We start from the raw sequence: 15,147 nt of genomic DNA, 5'->3' as shown, positions 1-15,147 counted from the left end.
CAGCCAAAAAACACATGAAGAAATGCTCATCATCACTGGCCATCAGAGAAATGCAAATCAAAACCACAGTGAGATACCATCTCACACCAGTTAGAATGGCCATCATTAAAAAATCAGGAAACAACAGGTGCTGGAGAGGATGTGGAGAAATAGGAACACTTTTACACTGTTGGTGGGACTGTAAACTAGTTCAACCATTGTGGAAGTCAGTGTGGCGATTCCTCAGGGATCTAGAACTAGAAATACCATTTGACCCAGCCATCCCATTACTGGGTATATACCCAAAGGACTATAAATCATGCTGCTATAAAGACACATGCACACGTATGTTTATTGCGGCACTATTCACAATAGCAAAGAGTTGGAACCAACCCAAATGTCCAACAACGATAGACTGGATTAAGAAAATGTGGCACATATACACCATGGAATACTATGCAGCCATAAAAAATGATGAGTTCGTGTCCTTTGTAGGGACATGGATGAAACTGGAAAACATCATTCTCAGTAAACTATTGCAAGGACAAAAATCCAAACACCGCATGTTCTCACTCATAGGTGGGAATTGAACAATGAGAACTCATGGACACAGGAAGGGGATCATCACACTCCGGGGACTGTTGTGGGGTGGGGGGAGGGGGGAGGGACAGCATTAGGAGATACACCTATTGCTAAATGACGAGTTAATGGGTGCAGGAAATCAACATGGCACATGGATACATATGTAACAAACCTGCACATTGTGCACATGTACCCTAAAACTCTGAAGTATAATAAAAAAAAAAAAAAAAAAGAGTTTTGTAGCCACTTCAGCTTCCTGTCTTGTCTTTAAGGTTTCAAATTAAGCCTTATTCTTGGGCTGGCCATGACTACCTTATTTCCTCACTCTGAAGGCTCCTTTGTCTCCCTGACTAGATGGAGATTTTTCTTTCTTACCACATGGCATTTTGATGTACCCAGTTGCTCAAACTATGTATGTATGAAGCTTCCTTTAATTCATTCTCTATTAGTGATTTCTGCTAACTTTGTGATATGGTTTGGCTGTGCCCCACCCATATCTCATCTTGAATTGTAATCCCCATAATCCCAGGGGTCATGGGGGGACCCAGTGGGAAGTGACTGGATCATGGGGGTGGTTTCCCTCATCCTGTTCTCATGACAGTGAGTAAGTTTTCATGATATCTGATGGTTTTATAAGCATCTGGCATTTCCCCTACTCATGCTCACTCTCTCCTGCCAGCTTGTGAAGAAAGTGCCTGCTTCTGCTTTGCCTTCCACCATGATTGTAAGTTTCCTGAGGCCTCCCCAGCCATGCAGAACTGTGAGTCAATTAAACCTCTTTTCTTTAGAAATTATCCTGTCTCTGGTGGTTTTTTTTTTTTTTTCCAGAATGGACTAATTAATACACTTTGCATCTGGAGTCATTCTTTCTTCTCTATCTTTACTGTTACCACCAGAGACAAGACCACTGCCACGTTTTACCAAGTCTATAGAATACATTCTTCATAGGGCTACTCACTTCTGCTCTTGCTGTTCCACAATCTCTTTCTCACTTCATCCCATGACTGACCTTCCCAAATGTAAATTGGGCTCATCTCATTCCCCATATTAAAGACTTCCAATGTCTTCCTGTTGAACTTAAAATAAAATCAGCCTTTTTAGTAAAGTTGACAAGGCCTGATGTGGCCTTGCTCTGCTCCTGTTTCTACACCTTCATTTTATATTATTCTCTCTCTTGCTTACTATTCACTATACTTCAGCACAATGAACTTCTTTCAGCCCCTTGGTCACATCAAGCTCTTCTGCATTTTAGAACATTTGACTGAAATCGCGTTTGTTCTGTTTCTTCCATGACTAGATCTTTCTGTTTGTCAGTCTTTTTACTTTGGTGTTATTTCACCCTTCTGGTTTTTTGTTTGTTGCATGTACTCTAACATTTAATTAACTTAATTATTTTTCTGTTTACACATTTGTTTTGTCTCTTGTATCTCTGTGTGCTTTTTGAGGTCATAGTCTCATCAGTCTTTCTCATTCTCAGGTATTAAGATTGTAATATACTCTCTGACACATAATAACTGCTTAATAAACATTCAGTATGCAAATAGTCATGGTTAAGCCCTGTTTCTAATACTTCTGATGAAGACCACATCCCTGCTTACTTTAGGACTGCTCCTCCAAACATGCCCTGATTCTACATGACTATCCAACCATAGATTAAATCGGCACACAGATGAATTAGGTTCCTATCACTCAGGAACTTTGAATTTCTAGCCATTTCCCTCTAAATTAACTGCTAAACAGTTTTTTTTTTTGCCCTGAATCTAAAGAATTATTGTTGCCAGCATCTTAGGTGTTGAAATATATTAGTTAGCAAACAAAATTATGAACACAACTGGTTTTATAGTTTCCCAAGCAAGTCATGCATGCCTTGAGAACTTTCGAGATTTTACTAAAAGATGGCTTTTCCTAGCCGTGAGCATCATTCTGTTTTCCCACCTCACATCTCCGTCTAGAAGAGCTAATCACAAGAAGTTCACAGGTGGAATTGCATGGAAACATCAGAATAAGCTATTTATTTGAAGAAAAACTAAATATCTGACTACAGTTATTAGCTCCAAAGTATATCTGACCCAATGGCATTCAATAGCATGTATGTCACCACTGTATTGCATGAAGGCTTGACTCCAGTTCAAGAGTTTAAACTTTGCTCGCTGTACATTTGCTTTTCAGTAATGTTAATTAGCTAATTTGTGAGACACGAGCTATAATTAGCATGGTGCTTTGATATTTTATTTCTAACAACAGGAAGATGATTACCTTCAAAAATAATAAAAGATTTAAATCTAAGTAAGGATCTAAATTACAGTCGTTGAGTTGTGGAGAAAAGTGAATTCAGTTAATCCCCATTTGCATGTGCCAATTAGTTAAGTATTAATCAATTTCCTATATAAATGGAAATGAGAATACCAGCATTCTTTGGTAAGATAATGTTTCTCATTAACACAAACACAACCTCCTGGCATTTCGTAAAAAAAACAAAAAACTTCCACTTTTCGTTTTTCTTCTTCAGAATATCTGTGGATTTATTTTCCATTGTGATAGAATCTGTGCATCTTAACACATTTGTAGACGTCTTTTCAGAATTTCTCTTAGAATTTTAGAATAAAAAAGAGCAAAAGAGCAGAATTTAGAGTATACATTAATTATTTTTCTTTATTTAAAAAAGTTTTAAATGTCAAAACTCAATTGATATTTTAAGGTATAGAAAAGTAAAGTAAGGAGCTGCTGAAAAATTTCAGATGAGCCATAGCTCATCTGTGTATCTATCTATCTTCAGTGTATCTATGTATCTGTGATAGAGACAGGAGACAGCCAAGGGTCCCCGATGAACCCCGCCTTAAAGCCTAAAATAGCGTGAAGGCTGAAAAACCGGACTGCTGGTCCCAGGATGAAGCTGGCCCTTTTCCCACTGATTCTCTCTGAATAATGCCCACCTGCGCACTGGGAGGATGGGGTGGATCCTCGGGAAGTTCCGGGCGTTTGCAGTGGGAAGGAACCTGGCCTCGTCAGTTCCTGGGTGGTGACCTGGGAATCAGTCCATGAGGCGGGAGTCCTGCAGCGGGACTCTGTCTGGCTTTGCTGAGAGTCCCTCTTTCCTTTTTTCCTTTCACCCAATAAACCCTGCCCTACCCACCCTACAATGTGTCCACGTGCCTAGATTTTCCTGGTCATGTGACAAGAATCTGCTTTTTTCTACATCTCTCTATTTATCTATCATCTTTCGTCTCTATATCTAACCAAATGTGTAGTATGCACGTGTACATATGTTTAAAATACAGTACCTATATTTAAAACAAATATTGCCATTGATCGATACATCAGTTAAGTGGGCCATATTTTTGGCATTTGAAAAATCAAAGGCACAGAACTTTCAATGTCATTAGGAAATAAATGAACAATTTTTAAAAAGTACTTTTAACGAACTTTTAGCTTTGTGGCTTAATTTTGTACAATTTAGGGCTGACATAGACACGGAATTCACAGAAGCATGAACATATCAACATTCTGTGTCTTTTAGAGTTGGTCTTCTGGGGTATATTTGCTGTGTGGCAACCTGGCACTTCATCATCATATTGACATCCCTCCAAAATTCAATGACAAATTATTACTGCAAGAAGTGAGAAACTAAAATAAAACCAGATTGGACCTTCGAAATGTAGCTAATGTGGGAAATATGGTAATATGATGAACAGACTAGGGGTTTGTTTCTCTATTACATTATTAAAAAGTTTAATTTTAGGTGTTGCTATCAGTTGGCTAATAGAATCCCAAATTACACCTTCTTGATTATTAGATTTTTTCTCTACTACTTATAAAAGGCAATATCAATTAGTGTGATTATTTCCAAAATTTTAATCAAGTCACAAACTTATGAAGATAATGTAAATTATATTAGTCTTAAAATGTTTTCCCTGTTTTATTTATTTAATAAAATGAACAAACCAAAACCACCTACAACTTAGGACTTAAAAATAAAGTAATAAAAGTGAAAAGCTTCTCTGCCCACTCCTATTCTTAAAATCTCAACCCCCAGAGGTAACTATAATTAATATTTTGTGACTATATTTGAAATTTTTAAAAATTTTATTCAAAAGTATCCACATATATACAAATATAATACACTTTTCAAAAATGGAATTGTGTTGATAAATATCATTATACCATAATTTGTTCAACTATTTCCTTATTGGTATATACTTAGTTTTTGTTTTCTTTTCCATTACAAAGGATGCTTTAGTAACATCCTAGGACAAACATTTGTCTCCTAGAGGGCTTCTTTCTTTTTGTTTGTTTGCTTTTTTGCTTATATCACTAAACAGAAGGATTTGATTCATTTCAGTTCAAGAAAGTCTGTGAGAGGGCCTATTTCCTTGCACCTTTATCATCCCTACGTTTTGGCATTCTCTTAATTTTTGTCAATCTTACGGTAACGTTATTTTACACATCTTTAAATACTAGTAAGGCAGAATATCTTTCAAATATTTGCATATTGTCCATTTGCATTTCATTTTCCTTCAATCTCCTATTTATTTCAGTGTTATGAAACCACACGAGACTGTAATATCAGTAACTCTGTGGTCAATATGAAGCCCCCAAATTCAGAATAAGGTTTGAATGCAGATGGTTTTCCTAATCTTGTGATAAAATAATCAAATTCTCTTAATAATTGTTTTATTTTCTTCTGGTTTCAAGATCTGAACTCTTCCTTTATTTGGCTAGGATATGAAACCAGTTGAAACTAAAAAAGAAAATATTTGAAACAACTTTGCATCTGAATTGATGAGAGGGTATACTTTGTGATGGTGCTAATGATGTAAATGCCTCTCTTCTGGTTTATTCAGATGACACTTAAGGGCTCACTCAAAGTTCAAAAGCTAGGACTATTTAATGTTTGAACAAGAAGGTAATTACACAAATTGTAATTTACTACTGAAAATGTTCTGATTGTGGCTGTCTAGTTGGAGGCCAGTCTACACACACACACACACACACACACACACACACGTACATATGTGTCTGTATATGTATGTGGTATGCATGTGTCTATATTTATATCTACTTAAATTTTTTTCTAAAATATATATCTGTGATTTCAGAAGACCAGTTTGGATTTTGATAAGCAAAAATATTTGGTAGAACTTAAATAGTAATTATTTCTGATTGGCATTATTTTAAGAATCTATAAACTTTTTGGTAGTATTTTAGAAAGTTGTCAGTAAAAAATTCTTCCTTGGAAATAACTTAGACTTCTTAGTTACCATTGTTCTTTTAAAAGTGATTTTAAAAAACTGTTTCTAGTAGTTGATATTTTTTTCTAAAACAAGATTAATAATGAAAAATCAAAAATTCATAAATTGTTTTAATTTACAGGGCATTTTGTTTGTGAAGATGTTATAATTTTAAAATATTAGCAGAATTAATTCTATAATAGCTCTTTGAGAATAGCAAAGGTTGGTAGGGATGTATGGGTAGTCAGCAATGGCTATATACTCTATGTGCCACAGTTGAAAGGTGGCTTTGATTATATTTCAGTATTGTATTAACTTGCACTGCTTTCTTTATATCATATACAGTCAACTCACTGCTCTAGTCATTTAGATATTTACTGAGGTTTCAATATTTAGACTTTTAAAGTCTTTCATTGTCATAAGCCACTTTATTTAATTCCTTCATCTCAGGAATGGTAATTTTACCACCTTCCTGACATCACAGTGACATGATTAATTCGTTAATGTTTGTAAAGTGCTTTCAGAATGTAAAGCGCTAAATAAGTGTTAAGCACTTTTGAGTATCACAATCAATCAACATAATGTTTTATAGTTCAAAATCTCTTGCTACTTCAAATACAGTAATTTAGTTAATGTGAGAGTTCTTAGGAAATTAAAACTTTGTCACAAAACTAACAGAAATTTTGTAAATTATAAATATGTAGCAGGGATCAGGGAGTTATACTGATTTATCTACTTAGTGTTTTAGTTTGTATCCTGTATTAATTTTCATCTTTAACCAAAAACAAGGAAAATTTCTTATTTTCACTTTCTACTTTAATTTTATATATTGTGAATGCTCCTGCAATAATCTATCATGGAGTCTCCATAGCTGTCCTGAATTGTGAATACAGCATCTAATTTCCAAAGGTATTGCTGCTATCTTTCAAAGAACATCTGAGGGTTGGAGTTACAATTAATTTATCCTTGTATCTTTATAAAAATCTAATAAATGGCTTTGCATTAAGAAAAATAAACAGCAAGAATTTTGTAATATAGATTTTAGGTGCTATGAGACAATTTTTATATCTAGTAGAAGTAATCTAAGGACAACTGAAAGAGGCTTGATATAATCCAGATATATTGACTCTAAGCCTAGTTGTGCTGATAATGAAGGTAAGAAACACAAATTCTTTTTCATTTCTTTAAATTTCAGAGGATGTTCATATCTTTGTGCAGAAGTGACACATTAAATCAAGTTTATTCATCCATATTTAATGTATAAATGAGGGAATGATAACTAGAAAATAATTCATTGTTATTAAAATAGCAAATAAAGTATTCTTTAAAAGTACCATAAACAGATAATGCAAATACATAAAAATACATTGCAGTCTTTGTTATAGCATATAATTTCACTTTCTTGGGGGAATGTTTAAAGCACATAATGGACAGAATGAAAGAGCAAACAGAGTTTATGTAGCCTAGACAGCTTTCTCTTGCTTTTGTAGATCTAAGGACATTTTTTCTCTGTGTTGACGTCAATTTTTTTATGAGAATAACCTGAGAACGGCAAAGGATTTAATTAGGTAACTGACTTTGCAAAAACAAACCACATTTTAAAACAAGTACAGATCCCAGAATCCCCACTCATTCTGGGAATTTATTTTTCTGGGTTCCTGAAGATTGTGTAGAGTAAGCTTATAGATGAGAACAGTGAGTTTCAACACATTCCTGTAATTTTGCTGGGGCACAAGACTAAGCTGGTGGGCTGCTCCTTCAAGTGTACTGGTCATCTCGCCACTCTCTTTGTGGGTGAGGGATTGAGCATAGGTTTGGGAATTAGGCAGACTTGGCCTGGGGCCAACTTCTGTCTTTGCCACATTCTATTTGTGTGACTTTGAGCACATCACTTACCTGCATTTCGGTTTTAGTTTCTTGTACAATGGAGAAGTAAAGTCTGCTTTTCTGGGTTGCTGTAAAGATTGCAGATAATGTACCACAAATACACAGTGCAGAGGCTGATATACAGTCTGGAGCTCAATAATTGAGGGCTAAATAATATAATTAGCTGGCCTTCCTCTTACACATATTTATCTCAATTAGAAAATGGTGATTATTACCATACTGTATTATATTAATTATGTTAGTATAGTAGTTTACACTAAATAACTCTCTACATTTATTCACTTAATTTCACTGCAATGCTAGGCTGGTGCTTTATTTCTATTTTACAAATGGGAAAACTGATACAGAGAGAGATTAATGGATGTGTGTAACACAATCAAGACTCATGAAAATTAAGTATCCAACCCAAGGCCACAAAGCTTGTGCCTAGAGACCTGGACCTCTGTCAAGTTGGCTTGCCTTCCCTTTTGCGTGTTATGCTACAGCTGTCTGCAGAGATGACTTATTAATTTTACCCTTTAGCAGTGATCCTAAGTATAAGCAAGAGAAATCCCCCTGAAAAGGAAGAGAAAAAAAAATGAGGGCAGACAAGAAAGAAATGGATGAGTAGAAAATTTCAAAATGTGGTATGTAGGGGTCCTGAATAACCAATGCCGTTGACACATTCTTTTACATTAATTTCAGGAGTTTTAAAAAAAAAAAGCCACACTATTTTGTTACTGTGGTGTAAAATTAATTCCAAAAGAATGATTTTTTTTTTCTTAGTGTGGTATCAGTTAGACAGGATCAGTTTACACAATATCTTCTCTTTGCCACCAACTTTCCTGACTAAAATAAATTCAATATAGTATCTGTAACTGACATAGCACTCATTTGTCACTGGTGAATGCATATAATGTCGTCCACTGTGGCAGTGACTTTATCCATGGTTCCTTGGGGAACCAGAGTATATCACTTACAGTGCTTGGTGAGCTCATAAAGCTATTTATAATGTGTAACACAACCATTAATAGGTTAAATATTTATAACCATATTTAATAGCTGTGTATCATTGGTATAACAAAAAAACATACATAGAAAGAAAATGGTTTCTCTTTCAAAGGCAAAACTGATTTCTTGGTCTTTAAATGTACCTGAGAGGGAAATTAGATTAACATTTACACAAATCTCAGGAAAGGTGTCCTACCATTTTTGTAGCATACCCTTTTTTTTTTTTTTTTGAGACGGAGATCCTTAATAGCATTATTACTCATGTGAACACTACATAATTTTTTGGAGTTTTATTTTTCTTACCATCTTGTGCCTCTCTGTGAAGTTAGTTCATGTGGCATGAGTTTATCTGATACGCATCTCAAAGTTAGTCCATATGAAACTGAACACCTGAACCCACCCTTCCACAATGGCTCCACCTGAAATCACCCCTTCCTAGCTGATGGCACGTTCCATTCTTTCTGTTGCTCACGCTACTAACCTTGGAGTCAGTCATCCTTCACTTCTGTCTTTCTCTTCTCTCTCTCTGGATGTTACTAGAAACATGTTCTTCAACATAAAATATCTTACAGTTTCAGAAAGTTCACAGATACCTTGAAGCCTAGAAACTTTATGTAATTTAGCTTAAGAACCTCTATCAAATGCCTCTTCCAAGTTTATAATCACAATGTGTTTTAAAGTTTTTATTGTAAAATGATATAAAATAAAATATAATTATTTTCTGATAAATAAATGATACATTAATAGTTGGTTCTTTTAATCAATAGAAATATTACCTTAATTGGCACTTCTCATTTTCTTTCCAAGTATTGGTAATAAGAAAGCCTTGTGTGGAAAATTAGTCATGAAGGCACTTAAGAGTCAGTCAAGGGACTATGGATCTACCTTAACCAATTCTAGAGAATTTGGGTATTCATAGTATGACCAAAGGATGGGGCTTCTGTAGCTCGCCAGGTTTTAAAGCTGATTTACAACTGCAATATGAAAAGAGTGTCACTACCATGTATGCAAGAAAAAGATGTGAGAAAGTTAAAAGAAATTTGCACTGGAAATGGTACTTTGGTAGGTTAATCAACAGCAACCAAGAAAATTGTTATTATACAATTTGAAATTGCACTATTATCATATAAACTTTGTTGAGTCTGAAAAACCCTTGCTTGAGATTCTTAGTTCTTGACTTTAGAACTATGACAGTCTATCTGTTGCTCAACAATTATGCTTATCATTTTAAGTTCTAAGCGATAATAAAGGACCTGGATTTTCTTGGTCATGTCTCTTTTCCATTTCTTTCATAATATTATTTCTTAAGGAATTATGTTTTTATTTTAAGGCTTTAACCTTTAATCATTTGTAAGTGAGTGATTCAGCTTTTAAATCAGTGCCCCCAAATTTAAAACAATAACAATTACAGCATTTCAATTGAAATATTGACTATCAACCCTCCGAGAAAGCAGAGGTAAAACTTACTTGCTATGAACAGAACAAATTGAATTTGGACTCTAGATGTATCTATGTGTTCTTAGAGCAAAGTTGGGAAGTTCTAAAGAAATTTTAGTAATAATTAGCATAATTTTGGATTATAACTAACATACTTGGAATTCTAAATTTTAGAACAGTTTATGATTTAAGACATCAAATACTTTATTATTTATTTATTTATTTATTTATTTATTTATTTATTTATTTTTGAGGCAGAGTCTTGCTCTATTGCCCAGGCTGGAGTGTAGTGCACAATCGTGGCTCACTGCAACCTCAACCTCCTGAGTTCAAGTGCTCCCAGGACCTCAGCCTCCCAAGTAGCTGGGACCACAGGCATGTGCCAATAGATTTTTAAAAGCCTTATTGAGTTAGGAATATCAAAGAAGCTAAAAAACATATGTGTTTGTGGAATTATTTAACAAGTAAGTAGCAATGTCAGAATTTGAGAAGTTATTAAATAGATACAATAATATCATTTTATTGTTAAAATGAAAGAAATGTTTTTATTTACTGAAACTAACATTGGTACAAGTTTCTATCATATTGTAGTAAACTTTTAGAGTTAGAGGTGATTTTAGAGTTTGCTTCATTATAAATTAAGTACAATAAATATTTAGGAGTACTCAATATTGAGATAAAAAATCTAAAAATATTTTTCATCATTAACTGTGTTAGGAACTATAAAGTATAAGATAAATATATGACGCCATTTTATTGTGGTCATTATCATACAACATACAGCAAGAGGAAGAAAGCTTTTGCTATTGCTCTCTTTTTCCACACCACTGGCAGTCATTATTAACTGAAAACTACATATGTATGCTAAAATCTGGGACTGGTTTCATAATACTTTGAATACATTCCTTAAAATTGTCACTTTCACTTGATCTGAGTTGGCTAATAGGTGAAACTTACTTCTGTATCCATAGTACAACATATGTGTCATAGCTTATGATCTTGTCTGGCTAAGAATTATATCCTTTTTAGTTGGAAAGATTTGAACAGTGTATTGTACAACTTTTTCTCTGGGATTGTCCAGTGCACTGCTGCTAAACATTTCAGTTTTCTCCTTAAACTGGCCCATGGCTCTTGAATAAATACAATAATACCTTTTTCACATTTATAGGGAGTACATGGTATAACATACCTAACAACTTTCAGGAAGCCTGATAAATTATCACCAATTATAAAATTCTGAGAATAGGAAGTCATTCGTTTAGAAAAGAACACCAAATAACATTATTAAAAAAAATTAAGGGGCTAAGGTCATATTTAGATATACCTTTGGCACCCAATATAGCAGCCTATGATAACAAAGTTGTATTTTTTCCTTATTATTACTGATATAATATAAAAGACTCCTGTAAAGATCAATATGACATTTGAAAAAAAGAATCCAAGAATAAAAGCATGCATATATTTAGTGTAATATTCTTTGCTTTCCTTAACTTGGAGCATAAAAGCCTTTTAGTAACTGATGTAAAATTCTTAAAATAGACTGCATTATCTCCAACCATATTATCTATTCCCATAGGTCATACAATGACAAAGTTTCCACCAGAATACCGGGAAATATACAAAAGGAGTCAGTACATGGTATTGTTTTCTTCATGTCTTTTGGGAGAGAAGCTAAATTTGATTCTGATTTTTAATGTAACATAATAAAAAAGATAAAGATACATTTCAGTTTTTAAAAGCATCATAAGTTAGGGTATGCTATGTTAAGTTTTCTCTGATTTCAAACACCATATAAAAATGTGAAAGCTGAGATGTTACATTCCTACTAATATTCATTCGTTATTAAACCGTTATTTTCTAGATCCCAATTGTTCTAGGTTACAGCAATGAAAACAAAAGCAAAACACATTTCTTGCTGTGGTAGGCGGCCTCTAAAATGGTCCCCAACGATCTCTGCCTTTTGGTACTCACATCCTTGTATAATACCCTCCCCCGAGTGTTTGCTGAATCTGTTGATTCACTTCTAATGACTATAATACAGGAAAAGAAATGCGATGCCATTCCAAGATTAGGTTATGAAAAGACTGGCTTGCTCAAGCTTTCTCCTGCCCTCTTTCTCTCCAGGAGTCCTCACTCTGAAGAAAACAACTTACCTGGCATGTTGTGAGCTGCCTATGGAGAGGTCCATGTGTCAAGGAACTGATATCTCTGATCAGCATCCAGTGAGAACCTGGTGCATGCCAATGGCCATCTGAGGGAACATGGAAGGGCATCTTCTGAGACTTCCCAACTAGGTGTATGAGTGAGTTTGGAAGTAGATTCTTCCCCAGTTGAGCCTTGGGTTGATTATCATCTCTGCTAATACCTTGATTGCAAGATACCTTGAGTCAATGGCACCCAGCTAAGCTGAAACCAGACCTGACCCAGAGAAACTGAGATAATAAATGTTTATTGTTTTAAGCTGAGGGTAATTTGATACACAGCCCTAAATAATGAATACAGTTGCCCTCGTTGTTTATATTAAAATATTTACACCAGACCTAAGGAGACATTTTAGAGTACAGGGGATACAAGAAGAAATGTGAACAGCATGGCAGTTCCTCAAAAAATTAAACATAGAATTAAAATATGATATAAGAATTTCACTTCTGGGTATATATACTTAAAATAATAAAAAAAATCAGGGACTCAGAGGCCGAGCGGCAAGGCCCAGCTCCCTGCAATAACAGTAACCTAACCCTGTGGGTCATCATCATGCCCTCTGACCTGGCCAAGAAGAAGGCAGCCAAAAAGTAGGAGGCTGCCAAAGCTTGACAGCAGCCCAGAAAAGGACATGAAGAAAATGGAGATGCTGTCACAGAACCACAGGTGGCAGAAATGAGGCCAATGGCAGAGACACGGCAGAAGTGGATTTGCTGACCAAGGAGCTAGAGGACTTTGAAATGAAGAAGGCTGCTGCTTGAGCTGTCACTGGCATCCTGGCCTCTCATCTCTGCAGTACTGATGTTCACATTATCAACCTCTCACTCACCTTTCACGGTCAAGACTGCCCAGTGACACCAAACTGGAATTGAACTCAGGTCATCATTATGGCCTCATTGGCTTAAAAGGAATTGAAAATTCCATGCTGCTCTCTGCTATTGGGAAACGTGAAGTGCCCATCCCTGAGCACATCGACATCTACCATCTGACTCGAGGGATGCCCCCTAGTGACAAGACACCCTTGCAGTGTGTGATGGAAGTCGACAGCTGGCCATGCTGGAGAGGGAGGCAGAGTGACTGGCTCATGAAGATGTGGAGTGTGAGAAGCTCGTGGAATTCTACAAGCACCTGGAGGAGCTGGATGCCGATAAGGCAGAGATGAGGGCCTCACAGATCTTGCACAGACTGGGTTTCACACCTGCCATGCAGCGCAAGAAGCTAAAAGACTTCAGTGGGGGCTGTAGGATGAGGGTTGCCCTTGCCAGAGCCCTCTTTATTCGGCCCTTCATGCTCCTCCTGGATGAGCCCACCAACCACCTGGACCTAGATGCTTGCATGTGGTTGGAAGAAGAACTAAAAACTTTTAAGCATATCTTGCTCCTTGCCTCCCATTCCTAGGATTTTCTGAATGGTGTCTCTACCAACATCATTCACATGCACAGCAAGAAACTGAAATATTATATGGGTAATTATGATCAGTATGTGAAGATGTGGCTAGAGCTGGAGGAGAGAGCCAGATGAAGAGGTTTCACTGGGAGCAAGATCAGATTGCACACATGAAGAACTACATTGCGAGGTTTGGTCATGGCAGTGCCAAGCTGGCCTGGCAAGTCCAGAGCAAGGAGAAGATGCTACAGAAAATGATGTCATCAGGACTGACAGGGTCGTGAGTGACAAGACACTGTCATTTTATTTCCCACCATGTGGCAAGAAGCCTCCACCTGTCATTATGGTGCAAAATGTGAGCTTCAAGTACACAAAAGATGGGCCTTGTGTCTACAATAATCTAGAATTTGGAATTGACCTTGACACACAAGTGGCTCTGGTAGGGCCCAATGGAGGCAAGGAAGTCAACTCTTCTGAAGCTGTTAACTAGAGAGCTACTACCCACAGACGCATGATCTGAAAACACTTTCATGTCAAGATAGGGCGTTACCATCAGCATTTACAAGAGCAGCTGGACTTAGATCTCTCGACTTTGGAGTACATGAAGTGCTACCCAGAGATCAAGGAGAAGGAAGGAATGAGGAAGATCATTGGGCCATATGGTCTCGCTGGGAAACAACAGGTGACCCCGATCCTGAACTTGTGAGATGGGCGGAAGTGCCAAGTGTTTCTGGCTTGGCTGGCCTGGCAGAACCCCCACATGCTCTTCCTGGATGAGCCCACCAATCGCCTGGATATTGAGACCATTGACGCCCTGGCAGATGCCATCAATGAGTTTGAGGGTGGTATGATGCTGGTCAGCCATGACTTCAGACTCATTCAGCAGGTTGTACAGGAAATTTGGGTGTGTTAGAAGCAGACAATCACCAAGTGGCCTGGAGACATCCTGGCTTACAAGTTGCACCTCAAGTCCAAGCTGGTGGATGAGGAGCCCCAACTCACCAAGAGGACCCACAATGTGTGAGACCTCTACCTGGGCTCGGGTCAGGATATCCATCTGGGAACTAACAGCTGCTACCCTGACCAGCTGCTCAGGACTGGACCCTGGGGCTATGCATCCTGCATTGCTGCAATATCACTCCCCCAGCCTCTCCCCTGCCCCTCAACCTGCCATAGTGGCACTCTCTTATCTACAGCTGGACAGTATTTGTCCATTTCCCGTCCTCCTTCCAGTTACATCCGTCTATGTCTGGACTCGGCTGGCCGTTCCCTCCAGCCTCTTGCTGGTTACCTTACTCTGAATGTGATGCAGTCAGAAGCACCTGCGGGTTAGCCCAAGGCCCCAAGCCCTAGATTTGGCCCGCGGAGGAGCTTAGGATCCTCGTTTTCTGGGTTTTGGTGATGTTGGAGGAATACCCCCCAGTCCACTGCTCCCATTCCTTTTTGCTTCTGGCTT

The 15,147-nt window shown here is 37.0% G+C and overlaps 1 pseudogene; it reads left to right on the top strand.

The window, feature by feature from the left end:
• The first annotated feature begins 12,809 nt into the window (after positions 1–12,809).
• Positions 12,810–14,715, top strand: LOC100588546 (annotated as a pseudogene).
• The last annotated feature ends 432 nt before the right edge of the window (positions 14,716–15,147 follow it).

This window comes from Nomascus leucogenys, chromosome 21 (assembly GCF_006542625.1).
Source record: "Nomascus leucogenys isolate Asia chromosome 21, Asia_NLE_v1, whole genome shotgun sequence".
NCBI lineage: Eukaryota > Metazoa > Chordata > Mammalia > Primates > Hylobatidae > Nomascus > Nomascus leucogenys.
The sequence above is the reverse complement of the archived record's forward strand: the minus strand, read 5'-3'. Positions and strand labels throughout refer to the sequence as shown.